The following is a 16,292-nucleotide window of genomic DNA, read 5'->3' on the forward strand; positions in this document are numbered from 1 at the left end:
TGAACAAAATATTTTGTGATATTACTAATAAAAACTGATTCAAAATTAACATAATACACAACAAAATAAATTTGTTAGTCTTTTATTTGTATACAATGTTTTGAGTGTTTAATTGTTTTTGAACTTCAGTAGCTTTACGTGAAATTCAAAACAAACAAGCATAAGACAATTTTGAAAGTTCCAGTTGTTTACTGAGCTTATGAAAGCATGTACATATACCTTATGTGTTATTCGTTTACTCTGACTTCCAAAATCATACAGAGGAATTGATTCATAGCATAATAAAACAGACACACCGCTGTGCCACTTTGAGGAGACAGATGTTGGAGTATATCGTCTTAACAAATATATGATATGATACATTTTGTATAGCCAAAATCCATATTGACAGATATTCAAAAGTTACTAGATTTACGAACATACAGCATTGTTTACTATTGGTTTTACTCTCAACATTTGGTTATAAATAGCAGTTAATAATACTGAACTGGAATAAGTTAAGTTATTAGTAAATTAAAAAAAAATCACATCTTTAGAGTTTTAAGTACAACACATATATACTCTCAAAGTAACTGCAGATTATGTTTTGATAAAATAAGCTGAATTCTACAAAGTTTATAAACAACATTTATTCGGAAACTAAAATTAATAATATGTCAGACGCTATGTGTTCCTAAAAGCATCAGTTAGTACCTAGAGCTTATCTGAATTAAAGCAATGCCATAACATGAGTAAACGTGCACACTGTTAAATGCATGTACATATAATTTAATTGTTACAGGGTTATCTTAATATGTGAATACATTTCGTTCATATCTCTCGATGGAACAGTGATAAATCTACGAATTTACTATGCTAAAAATAAGCGATTCAATACCTTACAGTGAAAAAAGCAGATGTTCTAATGTGACATTGCTCGAAAAAAACACAACTCCGATTTTTTATTCAGTTGAAAAATTTCGCTCAAAATGGTAACTTTTTTATGTAATTTCACTTGAAAACCTGAAGGTCGTTAACTTTTAAATGCAATAGCTTTCTACGTCTGTGATTTAAACAGTCTTATATACAGAATAATTGTAACATAACAGTCGTATATATTTAAATGTGCTCAACGTTATTGTGTGTCGTATCCTGGACGAAGATTTAACACATAGGAACATTGGTTTTCGTAGTATGTGTGTACACACAGGCTGTAATATTAAAAACACTGCTGCCACCTATCAACGCTATTTAATACCATTTTACCTTGGTTAGAAAGCATAACAGCGTTTAGCGGAATGTTAAACACAGTTTATAGGAAAACAGAAATGTTTTGTCAAACATTACGTTTTTAGTAAGAAAATGCGAATGTTACTTTTGTTTCACAATGTTCTTATTAAGAGCAAAAGCTTCTAATTTATGTATTGTCCCACCAGTTTCATGACACAAACAGCGAAAAAAATTTTTAGTGAAAGTTTGTTTTCGAATTTCGCACAAAAAGCTACTACGTCACTAATTTAGCAGTATAAGACTAGAGGAAAGACAGCTAGGCACCACCACAGCCAACTCTTGGGCTACTTTTTCAACAATGAATAGTGAAATTGACCGTCACATATAACGCCTCCACGTCTGAAAGGGCGATTATGTTTAGTGCGATGGGGATTCGAACCCGCGACCCTCAGATTACGAGTCGAACGCCTTAACCCATCTGGCCATGCCGGGCCGTTTGGTGAGAGTGAAACAAGATGAACATAATAAATAGTTCTAGTGCTGACCTATAACTGCACGATAAACTATAATATTTAATTCATCTGGTGTATTTAGAAATTAAATATAAATTATGGCTAAGTTACTAAAATTGTGAATAACATTATTCATGTTCATTTCAACGCAATCAGTTAACTTGAAGAAGATTTAATCACTCTACAATGTAGAATATATTAAATAATTTATTAACTGTTCTTACTACGTGGTAAAACCAGAGCAGATACAAATTAAATTCATAATTCAAATGGACAGTGGCTACACTTGTTATAGCCTGCTGTAATGTGTTTATTTTATACCACGAGTATTGGAGACAAAACTATTGAATCAAATACCTGTTTTATTAAACGGCTTTGCAATATGCCTTCTAAAAACGATATAGTAAAAGGTAATTTAACTTGATGTTTTAACAATAACTATTTAAGAACTAAATATAGTTATGTGAGAGTTAATAGTAACTGTGTAAGAATTTAGAGTAATTACGTAGTATATTTATCATGAAAATATATAATATCAGGATCAATGTTAATGAATTCTGGTATACGCTAAAGCCAGTGACACGAAATTTGAATTGAATTTTGAATTATACGCCTAATGACTATGTTATAAGAGTCGTATTACTTATCATTATACAACAGATTTTGAAGGTAATAGGTTTAACATCAAGTGTTTCATAAAAAAGTAAGTAAGGTTCTTCCCTATTTTAAATGGATATTAGAATATTTTGAGTTGTTTTTTTCACGGCCTTGAAACCTGATGTACATGCTGTGGTTAAAAGTGACGGTAAGCTTGTATTTTTTATAATGCAGGTTAATTTCTGCTGTCTACCTTGAAACGAACACCACTTATATTCGTTTTCCTCTCCTTCTTAAGATTTTGTTTTGGTACAACCATAGAGAAACAGCTATACGGAGATTAACGGAGACTATTGCCTTCTCTGTATTATACTTGTTAACTGGTTAAGTTATGAATTAGCGCAAAGTTACACGTGAGTTACCTGCGCTAGCCGTCCATAATTTAGCATTGATAAACTAGAGGGAAGGCACCTGATTAACACTAACCACCGCCAATCTTTCAATTAACAACGAATAGTGGAGATTAACCGTCACATTATAATGCCCCCACGACTGAAAGAGGGGAATTCGAATTCACAATTACAAGTCGAGCACCTTAATCACGAGGACAAGCCACGTCCACTCTTCCTGTAGATATATATATATATATAGATAAACAGTTTTAAAAAAGAAAACTCCTAAGTCTCACAATCAACTTCTTAAATAATCACATATAAATATTGCAATAAAACGAAAACTTTAAATTTTTCGTTAAAGTTTTGTTATTAGAAATATTATTTCTGTCCAAAAAATAATTTCCTAACGTTTCCTATTAAAACTACATTATTAGTTAGAAAATGCTTTTCCACACAAATTTTTGTTTTATGTTTGTTTGTTTTATGAATTTCGCGCAAAGCTACTCGAGGGCTATCTGCGCTAGCCGTTCCTAATTTATCAGTGTAAGACTAGATGGAAGGCAGCTAGTCATCATCACCCACCGCCAACTCTTGGGCTACTCTTTTACCAACAAATAGTGGGATTGACTGCACATTATAACGCCCCCACGGCTGTAAGGGCGAGCATGTCTGGTGCAACAGGGATTCGAACCTGCGACCCTCAGATTACGAGTCGCACGCCTTAACCCACCTGGCCATGCCGGGCCTTTTGTTTTATTTGGTGTCATAATGTTTAAGTAATATTAACATTATAGCTATTTGGAGGCGATAACTTAAAATACACAACTTATAATGAAATATATTCTATCTTTTTAAATGTGATATTGCAGAAAATTCTGTGTAAATAAAGTCACGAATATTTCTCACAAATAGGTGTGGAAATCAGTAAGACAAAATTAATGTTCAAAGTTATTAAGTTTGGTATAATTAAACATCTTGCTTAAACGATGTAACCTCAGTATTAGGCAGGAATCCAGATGAGCTGGATGGAAAGGAAAAAAAAAAAAGCATTCTTTTAAAATTAACATGATAATTGGGATATTTTGTGAAACAAGAGAAAAGATGCTTTACGTGCTGTTCACTGATTTTACAAAATGATTTCAATTTGTTCTTGATAATGTTTGTTCGACGTGATTTTCAAAAACGTTTGCTTCACAGAATCTTTTTCTAAAGAACTCAATATCCAGGTGAGTTTCAGTGTTGAATTTCATAAGATTTGAAGAGTGTAATATGTTTAAATGTTTAATATAACAAAGTTTGGTGAGTGTAAGGAATGTAACATGTTTCAGTGCTGAACATAACAATATATGGAGAGTGTAAGGAGTGTAACACGGTTAAATGCTGAACATAACAAGATGTAGAGAGTGTAAGGAGTGTAACACGGTTTAGTGCTGAACATGAGATATGGACAGTGTAACACGGTTTAATGCTGAACATAACAAGATATCGAAAGTTTAACACGATTTAATGTTGTAACCCCAAGTTGCTTTCCTCGAATTGGAGTTTCTACGTCATAGCAAGTTTCTGACATTTTTATACTTCCATAGTAGCTTTGGACTCTAAGTGACTAGAAAAACGTTGAGCTCTGAGAGGGTATCTAATCTCGTTTGTTATAATTTTTTATCCATTAAGTCTACAACACTAGAGATGAATAGAAATTATTCTCTGAGTTTTATTTTATTCATGTCTAAATATATCTACAGATAAAGTTAACCGTTCCCTTGTTGTAACTACTGTGGTTTCACCTTCCGAAATACTGTAACATTTTGGCTTTCTGTTTTTTTTTTACTGTCTTTTTATAGCAGTATCATCATAATACTAGTTAATTATATCGTTTGGAATATTTTTATGTAATCAAAAGAGCATTTATTTAGAGCTGAGATTAAATGATTTTCAATTAACTTATTATTAACAACAAATCTGTTTAGTAATAAGGCTCTACAATTGTCTTCTTTTGTTTTTTGAGTCCATGTTTTAGTAACTTTTTAAACTTTTTCTGTATTGTTTCCTTTCATCACGATACTTTTGTACTGAATTGTTCATTGACCTCAAAGAACTGCTCCCACAATAGCAACAAATAGCTGGTGGTTTTTATCAACTGTTTTCTCTAACTAGTCATTAACGTTAGCCAAGACAGAATCAATATTCCTTCCAGATAAGTCTCTAAGTTATTCCAAGTTTAATGACAATCAGCTTTTGACGATATCATCCTTGATAAATGCCAAACCGTGAAACACATTTTTATTTCTCCTAAAAGTCGAAACAAAAAGTGTTCTGAGGCTTAGATCTCCAGAATCACCTTTTTCTTAGAGCAAAGAAGGAACAAAAGCAGACATAGCAATAGCTTGACTGAAGTTTGACTTTAAGTCAATCTTAAATTAATGTTGAGCCACTTAACCTGAACTGGTTTTGGTCTTTGTTTTGTTAGATTAGACGTATCGGATACTGTTGTTACAAGGTTAATGATGGTGCAGTTCCAGTTAAATTTGAAAATTCAGGTTAGACCTTGAGATTACTTCACTCAGGAGTTTACACTTTGAATTCTGTTGCAACAAAACTAACACACGTAGTTCGACTTTAATGTCTCGTGTTTACTCTTCTCCTCGGTAGCGTAAAGGAACGTCTGTGGGATTATAACACTAAAAATCAGGTATCGATACCCGCGATGGGCAGATAACATTTGACCTGTTACGTAACTTTGTGTTTAATAGCAACCAAACAAGCAGTAATGTTCTTTATTACCTATATCAATGAATAACGTAAGTGAAGCCTGTCGTCTGTTCTTAGAAAGAAGTGTGTGCAACATAAACAGATAAACCCTGGATTACATGCTCTTTTCTTTTGTTTATACAGCCTATTAGCGTTCTTCATTTATGGAAACGATATTTACGTTTCGTACGGAAAGCCTCTTTGGAAATATAGTTAAAAGTCTGAGAACTTACAACACAAGAAATCAAAATTCGAAATTTGTTGTGGGCATGGTATAAATTTCCGGCAATGTAGAGTTGTACTTAACAATGAGCAAAAACAGCAAAACTGTTCAGCAGGAAATCTCAAAGCATTGAAAAAGCCTATGAAACACATCTCTAGTCAGCTCATGTATCACGATTCAGTAGGTTAATGTCTGCAGTGGGTTTGCGTAATTTTAAATTATCTCATCACCAGTTCAGCCATGCAAGAATGAACAAGCAACAAACTTTAAGTTAGTATGTGATAAGCCTACCTCAAAATGAAATTTACAATTTTACAAGTCTATTAACGATAGGCTGCACTTACTTGTACTTGGTGCTTTTATTGTGTTTAATAGTTACAAGGATAGAAAAAAACGTTTCATTAAATTTTTATATGTAACTATTGTCGGACTGCTAGAATATTTTTTCTAATCTTCTGGTTTTTAAATATCAATTTTCTTTATTCACTTTTTTAATCTTTAAAGAGTAACATAATTTTTAAACACGTTTAAGATGATAACATATTCGCTTTCTCTCTTTATGAAACGTACCTTGTGTTAGAAGTATTTGTTAAGGGCGCTGTTCATTCTTTCTTCACACACACTCACTTACATTATCGGTTTTACATCTGTATCTATTAGTATCACTATGACATATTTTACAATATTCACGCTTTCTACCATGATTTTGGTGACGCTTTTAATTATGACGAAATTGAATTGTCTTATAATCTAGTTTCTTAAGATGTTACAATTAACAACAATGCTATATTATCTTTATATTTACTTATTTAAGTGTGTTCTCTATATACAATAACTGGCACAGTATTGGAGTCTTCAACTAGTATAGAGTTGTACAACTTTCGCTATGACAATAACTTGGAATTGGCAAAGCTCAAGCGACTCATGACAAATATCTTGTTTGGCATTTCATCTAATTATTAGGTCTGCAGTTAGTTTACAGACACAGACAAGGCCGCATTAACTCATAAGCAGAATAGACAGCTGTTTAGGGAGGAAAATTAAAAAAAAAACACCGAAAGAAGGCGGCAAATGTATGTTTTTATTTAATTTTGTAAGATGAGGTTGCCGAAATCCATTGTACCATATTGAAATACCAGTCAAGATTGCTGATTGATCATGTGACTGATTACGTGGTTATTAATGTATTATTAACATATTTAATTCATCATGTTTCGTAATTAACCCTCCATTAACGAGGAATACCAGACATAAAATGCAAAATAATACATTAATTTAAATATTATATACTTGCTTTTTAAGAATATGGCGTGGAATTCTATCTCCAAAAAAAGCTGTTCTAAGACTCGGGGTGTCGAAAAATGTTCTTATCAGCCAAAATGTATCTGTCCGTATTATACGTACATAAATTAGGAAAATTGATAGTGCAGTTAAATAGGTGGTGGGGTGATGCTATACCTCAGTACGGCTCTGGATACAGAAAAGACTTTTAGTTGTGATTTTAATGTTCAAGTCCATCCTAAAAAATAATCCTGGTAGTTAAGGGTCAATGATTGCATTAGCCAAGAAAAATTACTGAAGCCACTGTCATGGTATTTATATACTAATATTTTACAACATGAGGGTTGTGGATTCATTATGACGAGAAACCTAGTTGAAGTAAAGATGTATTCTGAAGACGACTTGTATTGGTATTGAAATTTTAATTAAAATAAAGTACAGAACAACGTTTCGACCTTTTCATTTTCAGGTTACAAAAGACGAGAAACATATTTCTTAAGACATCTTGTATTACAGGCGTCTACTGTGGTGTATTTTGTTTCTAATAAGCTTCAGAACACGTCGTGTCAATAAGATGACCAAATAATGAACTACACACGAAAACTATTATTGCTACAAAAATTTCTTGCTTCACTTTGAAGTAAACTAAGAGATTTATCGTCACTTGGAGAGAATCGGAAACCAGATCCTCTTCATTTTCACATAGTAATACGATGCACGTGGAAATGGTAAAAATATGGTGTGAACAGAAATAAAGATTGTTGAAAGTATCAACCTCTGCTTTCTGTGGAAAAGTATCATTAACGCCACATGTGATAAGGATCACATTCTACAGCTTTGCGTTTTCACACCGAGTGCAATTGATTTTAGCCTAAAGGGTGATAACACCATGTTAAGTTGAACGATACATTTCTTGAAGAAAAAAGAAAATGGTGGCTGAATGAAGCGACCTTCATGGTTATTGGATATGGATGGGACACTTTTGGGAGTATATCATATTGTCAAGTGACTTCGGACATGAAAGATGTTCAAATGGATATTAGAATTTAGTTGTGTTTGTAAAGTAGGTATTTTATGGTAACAAAAACCTTGCCATGACAATGATAAGAAATTATTGCCTAGTAATCTTGTTTAATTACTTTTTGTACCATTCTACACACAATTAAAGTCTTATATCATTTCTAATAAAAAACATCTGTAGTAATAGAGACTTCACAAATAATTTCAATATGATAATATAGATTTCCCAATATGATTCAAACACTGTCCAAAATGTTTCATAGCTCCTTCGAAGTTTAAGACTAAAATATATATATATATACTTAAATATACATAATATAATGTTACAGAAATGTAAAATATGATGACACATATTTTGAAAAAATAAAGTTTGGAATTACTGATGTTTGAATAATACATGATTTGTAATCTTTAATTGAAAATAAATCCTAGATTTGGGGAATAGTATTCTTTATTTAAAGTTTTTTTTTTCCTCAAGGGTATGAATAAAGTTTTGTAGAGCGTACAGTTTTGCTAACACAGAAATTTAAATATTAAGAAACAAGCTGAAAAAAATATTTTTAGACATATGTTTAAAGGACCAAAAGGGTCTACAAGATATTTGGGTTTGTTTATTACTGTAGATGGTTGCGAGAGTTGTAGAAACATATTTATATTAACTCCAACAGAGGGCCCTAGGAGTTTGGATTGAATTTCGCGCAAAGCTGCTCGAGGGCTATCTGCACCAGCCGTCCCTACTGTTTGACCAACGAATAGTGGGATTGACTGTCACATTATAACGCTCCCACGGCTGAAAGGGCGAGTAAGTTTGTTGCGACGGGGATTTGAACACGCGACCCTCAGATTAGGAGTTAACCACTTGACCATGCCGGGTCTAGCCGTACGAGTATAGCGTAAATAAGATAAGCAATACGTAAATGAACTAACGGATCTATTTTTGATATTCATAATTATAGAGAATAAAGACTTATTATACACACATTTTTTAAATTCACATTAAAGGTATTTACTAACGAATGACCTATGAAGATTCGACAAACCTGAGAACTAAAAGAATGAACTATACATTAGTCTTACGAATAATATTACGCACTACATCAACAACTATAACACGTTAAGTCAATAATTCCAAAAATTCTACATATTAGTATATCAGATTAAATGACAGAAACCACTGGAATAATTTATTTAAATATTTAATATAAACAATCTAACAATACATTCAGTGAAAAAAATGTATTACTGATAAAATGGACAAACAGACGTCCATTTATTAGTAAACAAGTACGTGACGAGATGGTCATTCGCTAGTAAATTGTGACTGGATGGTCAACTGTTAGTTGAAAAGTATATGACTAGTTGTTTATTGATTAGAAAAATATTAAAAATAAATCAAAGTTATTAAAATATATCTCGAAGAAACGTAAATCTAAGACTGAGCTGAATACTGTTACCGGATTCAGCTCTGTTGGCAGAAACGTACACGTGTCCAATGTGGGCGTCTTTAAAGTACACATGAGTAAACCTTGTGATGCATATTACGTAAATTGAATATTTTTTTTTAAATTGTTTCTTCTTTGTTTATAAATTTCGGATTCAAAATTAAAGTAATGTAAAAAATATAATTTAAAACGTAACTTTTGTTTCCTGCAACTCACAAAATTCTGCTTAAATTGTTTGATGTTCTTTGAACGCAGTTATTCCACTTCTGTCCTCCAGTGGCAAAACGGTACGTCTGTGGATTTACCAGGCTAAAAACCGGGTTTCAATAGCCGTGATGAGAAGAGCAGAGGTAGCACAATGTATAGTTTTGTGCTTAATTAAAAACAACAACAACAAATTTCGACTACGAACCTAGGAGCTACAATAGGAATACGTCGTTGCTTTTCAATGTCAGCTTTGTTATCGTGGCACTTTACAGTTATTATATGAATTTTTCAATAAAGAAACCCACACATATGACACATTAATTTGCTAAGCTGTTTTAATCCTATGAGACAATATCTCTTATTTTAGACCCGGCATGGCCGAGCGTGTTAAGGCGTGTGACTCGTAATCTGAGGGTCGCGGGTTCGCATCCCCGTCGCGCCAAACATGCTCGCCCACCCAGCCGTGGGGGCGTTATAATATGACGGTCAATCCCACTATTCGTTGGTAAACGAGTAGCCCAAGAGTTGGCGGTGGGTGGTGATGACCAGCTACCTTCCCTCTAGTCTTACACTGCTAAATTAGGGACGGCTAGCACAGATAGCCCTCGAGTAGCTTTGTGCAAAATTCAAAAACAAACAAAATCTCTCATTTTCTAGACAACACCTAAGTTCGCACATTACGTAAGCACGCGAAACCGTTTGTTAATGGTTATTCTTTGTTGTCTGTACAATGGCACAAAGAATGACGTCTAATTATAATTGGGAGTGATGGTGTATTAAAGCTAATCTAGTGTCAATCTGTGATTTTCTGTACTAGCTACTTAGAGAATTGCTACTAGATGTTTCTAAATAATTCTACAAGAACTAAAATAAAATATAACGTAGCATTAATCGTACGATAATGAGGTAGTTGCATTCGTTCAGATTTTAAATTAAATGAGGTTAGTTAATCTTTTGTTTCCTGGGTTATCATTTCGGCTAATACTTGGAGAGGTTTGAAATTTATTTGGCTTGGAGAAAAAGAAGTCACTGTAAAAGATTAAGCATAGCTTAGATCTCTACAAAAAGACACTCGCGCAACCTTTATTGGTACGAACCATTTGAGACACTCAATTTAATTTAATGAAGCTCGTCTCTAAGTCTTCCAACAATGGTTCTGCTCAGGAGAACCATGACAACACAAAAAGGATTCATTTTGTTTCTTAATCTAATTTCTACTCGAGCACCTAAATCTCGCAGCCTGTTCCAAGCATAAATTATATACTTCTTATAACGTAACAAGAAACAGAAAGGTTTTATCGTTTTGAAGCGCAGCAGACATTTCTTGTATATAGTTTAATTTTTTTCTAATTATACGGTTTCACCCTGAATGTTACAACACTCTACTTTTATAGGATTACAACTTAACATTTTAAAACTTAGTTTTTGATGAGAATTTTGATTATTTATTTATAATAGAACAGACAGAAATGTTTTATTAAATATTTTTTTATACGAGTGTCAGTTTAACTTTCAACTGCGTAATAAGACAAAAGAGTGTTTACATGCAAGGAAAAGCAAATAATATAATTATTTTTGTAGACTAAACCTCAATATTCAATGTTAAAGTTTTATAACATAGAATAATAAGTAAGGTTGGATTTACAATCTGTGCGAAACACCAGAATCCGGCATGGCCAAGTGATTAGGGCGCTTGACTCGCAATATGAGGGTTGTCAGTTCGAATCCCAGTTACACAAAACATGCTTGCCCTTTCAGCCGTGGAGGCGTTGTATTGTGACGGTCAATCCTACTGTTCGTTGGAAAAAGAGTAGCCCAACAGTTGGCGGTGGATGGTGATGACTATCTGCCTTCCCTCTAGTCTTATACTGCTAAATTAGGGACGACTAACGCAGGTAGCCCTCGAGTAGCTTTGCGTGAAATTCGAAACTAACCACTCCTACTTTCTTTCTGTTTTTTATTATATATATAAAACATTTTAGGTTTTGTTAACTTATTACATAATTTTGCATTTCTCATCCATTAAAATTTCTAAGTTTGTTTTTATTAGCTCTTCATTTGTAGAATTTATGCAATGCTTTAATTTTCACATTAGAAAATACAAGTGGGTGGCCACTATAAGTAACCTTTCAACACCCAACAGTGGTGATTTGGTGTAAGTGAGAACTTTTACATTGATCAGCTATGTGAAATATTTAAACACGACGCTGACCAATTTTCTTTTGTCTTTCAGTCAGCCATGTAAATAGAGATTTTGTTTATTGTATAGCGAGTTAATTACCCATAAGGCTTAGCAGAATATCATCTTTGCTAAATTAGTCAGAAATACTGATAGTTAACTTCATATCATTAAATGCTTTAAAAATCAAATTTCAGTTTCCGGTTGAAACGCTCTGCAACATTTGAAATTTTCAGTACTAATGATAAAATATTGAACGTAATGAAACATTGAGGAAAATAGCAGAGAAAACTTTAAATCTGCAACAGGAAACAACTCAGACACCATGTGGAAGGATGGTGGGGGGAAAGGAGAGGATTTTCAATCTGCAACAGAAAACAACTGAAACACCATGTGGAAGGATGGTGGGGGGAAAGGAGAGGATTTTCAATCTGCAACAGAAAACAACTCAGACACCATGTGAAAGGATGGTGGGGGGGAAGGAGAGGATTTTCAATCTGCAACAGAAAACAACTCAGATACCATGTGAAAGGATGGTTGGGGGAAGGAGAGGATTTTCAATCTGCAACAGAAAACAACTCAGGCACCATGTGAAAGGATGGTGGGGGGAAGGAGAGGATTTTCAATCTGCGACAAAAACTGTTTAAAGTCCAGCTGGGAGGGTGATTGGGGGTAAGTGTAAATTTGCAGTACGTGTGTTTTCTTATAGCAAAACCACATGGAAGAAGGGGCGCCCGATATGGCCAAGCGTGTTAAGGCGTGCGACTCGTAATTTGAGGGTCGCGGGTTCGCATCTCCGTCGCGCCAAACATGCTCGCCCTTTCAGCCGTGGGGGCGTTATAATGTTACGGCCAATCTCACTATTCATTGGTAAAAGAGTAGCCCAAGAGTTGGCGGTGGGTGGTAATGACTAGCTGTTTTCTCTCTAGTATTACACTGCTAAATTAGGGACCGCTAGCACACATAGCCCTCGAGTATCTATGTGCGAAATTCAAAAACAAACAAGCAAAACTGAATGGGACAATCTGGTGTGTCTACCGGCGGGAAACGAACCCTTAATTCTCGCGTTGTAAATCCATAGACTAACCGCTGTACTAACGGTGGACGTACATCTGCAGAAGAAAACAACTTAGAGGAGATCTGGGAGGGTCGTTGGAGAAAAATTCTGTTTGCAAAAGAAATTATTTTAACAAATCTGTGTATAAATGCTCAATGCAGCGTTTTGATTATCATTTTGTCAGTAATTGTGAATCAATCAGCTGTTATGGTTACTAATGATTATGTGTTGTAATACATAATTTATTTTTGAAAGTAACGAAATTACAACGACTGTCGTGTGCTATTTAAATAAACCAATATAGATGAATTCTGAATTCATTACATTTAAAACTAATTATAGGAGATTGCGTTAAAACACACTAGTCTTAAAAGTGGAGCTGCACTTGCTAGGTCGATTAATTATTCCAAATCTAAAAGATAAATTCAATTTCTTTCTTCTTATACCATGTTAATAAGAATTACTTAATCACGTGAGACATCGTAATTCTGAGATTAAGATCAAAATGTGTTGGCAGTTTTTATTTCAAGTCACTGTTTTTTCCTTCTTGTATATTTACCAATAAAAACCTTAATGTCTTCAATAAACCTCGAGTTACAGGCCGCTCAACGAAATTAAATTTTTCTAGATGATGTTCGATTTTTTAAATGACTACTGTTGTAGCTGTTCTATATAATATATAACAACTATATGTGCACGTTGTTCAGACAATACAACATTGACTCTAATTTCTGTGTTGTATTTTAACTGATTTACCTTTTTAAACTGATTGTTGTAATTACTTATCAAAGTAGACCGAAGAATTAACTAAAAACAAGAAGTTTCCGTTTAGGCCCGGCATGGCCGAGTGTGTTAAGGCGTTCGACTTGTAATCCGAAGGTCGTGGGTTCGAATCACGGTCGCATCAAATATGCTCGCCTGTTCAGCCGTGGGGGCGTTATAATGTGATGTTCAATCCCACTATTCGTTGGTAAACGAAAATAGTGGTAAGAGTAGCCCAAGAGTTGGCCGTGGGTGGTAATGACTAGACTAGCTGCCTTTCCTCTAGTCTTACACGGCTAAATTAGGGACGGCTAGCGCAAATAGCCCTCGAGTAGCTTTGCGTGAAATTCAAAACAAACAAACAAACAAACAAGTTTCCGTTTATGGTATTGTCTTTATTTCCTAACGTAAAACGCCAGAACGCCATAAAGCCTGACGTCATACGTACGTCAATTACGTATATATGGAGAGAAATAAAGTCCCTATCCATTCTTCTTCTCTTCTGGCCGTTGAAGATATTATCATTGAAAACTTCTGGACTGTGTAAAGCACTTAAATCAATCACTGTTCAACCCACGTGCTCGTTAGAAACCTAGAATCATGTGCAATGCTAGCGCGGAACGAAGTGTCGAATGAGGTTTAGCTTGAAAACGCCCACGAGAAGAGGAAATTAATTCCCCACTGATATGGAGAAATCTGTATTTATAAATAACACTTTAACATCATATAACAACAATTAGAATAAGTATGTTATTTTTGGATTAACTTCTGAATATTATTAAATCATTATTAATAATATTTAAAACAATGACTAATTAAAACCTGTCAAAAAAACAACAGTTAAGGTACAGGTGACAATATTATCTAACTGAACAGGTTCACGTGTGAACACTGAACTAGTGTTTTACGCATTACAATTGATAGTAAATTCATTTTATTTCACAATATAGGACACTCATTAACTTAGAAATATCTGGAGCAAAACATGAAAGCAAAGAAACAAACAAAACGACTGCTTAAAGGCGACATCTAATGATTAAAACATAAAAAACTGTGATGAAAAATATAAATATAAAGTGTTAATATTGAATAATAACCGTTTAGTGTTGATTGATAAATAGCACTTTAATGTAAGTGTGATTAATAAATAGCACTTTAATGTGAGTGTGATTGATAAATAGCACTTTAATGTGAGTGTGACTGAGGAATAATAGCTTTTATATGATAATGATTAATGAAGAAGGAACAATCATTCTGAAGTGATAGTGGTAAACGGAAAGAAAAACATTCTTGAGTTATAATTCTAAATTTAAAAGACTTTCAGAGTGATAGTTGTTTAAAACAAAAACTATTCTAGAGTGATTGCTGTTTAAAACAAGAACTTTTCTAGAGTAATAGTTGTAAAAAGAAAAAAAATCTAGAGTTATAGTTATAAAAGAAACAACCGTTTTAGAGTGATAGTTATTTAAAGAAAAAAATTTTAGAGTGATAATTATAAAAGAAACAACCATTGTAAAGTTATAGTGAATAAACGAACATCCGCTTTAGGGTAACATGGATTTAAGAAATTCTGTTCTTGGATAATAGAGTTATATAAAGAACCATTTTAGAGTGATCGTGACCGGAAACAAACAATTCTAGAGGGACTGGTTATTAAAGAAACAACTATTCTAGAAGTGAAAGTGAATAAGTGAAGGACAGTTGTAGAATAATAATGTTTGATGAACAACTAAGACCAACAGGTGAGAAAACATTCTTGAGTGATAGTGCTTGATGAAGATTCATTCTAGAGTATTACTGATCAGTGAAGAACTGTTACAAGTGAATGTCACTGACAGTAAACCATCTTAATAGGTAGTGACTTTAGCATAGAGATACTAGAAGAAGAAAAGGCACTGAAATATTTCCTAGTTTTATTTTATCAACTACGATAACTTGAGTGGGTTACAAGATCATTAGGTGAAGAAACATCAGTACTTTTCACATATTCTATAAGGGCCGGCATGGCCAGGAAGTTAAGGCACTCGACTCGTAATCTGAGGGTTGCGGGTTCGAATGCCCGTCACACCCTACATGCTCGCCCTTTCAGTAGGGGCGTTATAATAGGACGGTAACTCCTAATATTCGTTGGTAAAAGAGTAGCCCAAGAGCTGGTAGTGGGTGGTGATTATTAGCTGCCTTCCCTCTAGTCTTAAACTGCTAAATTAGGGACGACTACTGCTGATAGCGCTCGTGTGGCTTTGCGCGAAATTCAAAACAAACAAACGAATAACGTTACTCTGGAATTCTCACATCAGACGTTTTGTTTTTCGTTAATCAAGAAGATAATGTTAACCTGATTTTTATCTTAAAACCAGACACCTAGTGACAGAAAAATTTTGGAAATCCAGGAATTCAAGTAGGGCTTTCCTTAACTTTGAACAAGTGACTAGAGAATAGGTAGCTAATAAACTGCACCTACTAACTTTGAACTACTAAGCAGATGAATTGTAAGTAATAAACAACACCCAAGTTTACAAGAGAATAATGAAAATGACTATCACTTTTATAATGTTATGAAACGAAACAAGCAGAATATGTTCGACAGAATCACGTCTCGAGCCCTAGATCTTCCCATACGAAAACCAACAAGCTAACCTCTGTACAACACACGACCCTCC

The sequence above is a fragment of the Tachypleus tridentatus genome, chromosome 10 (genome assembly GCF_004210375.1).
Source record: "Tachypleus tridentatus isolate NWPU-2018 chromosome 10, ASM421037v1, whole genome shotgun sequence".
Lineage (NCBI taxonomy): Eukaryota > Metazoa > Arthropoda > Merostomata > Xiphosura > Limulidae > Tachypleus > Tachypleus tridentatus.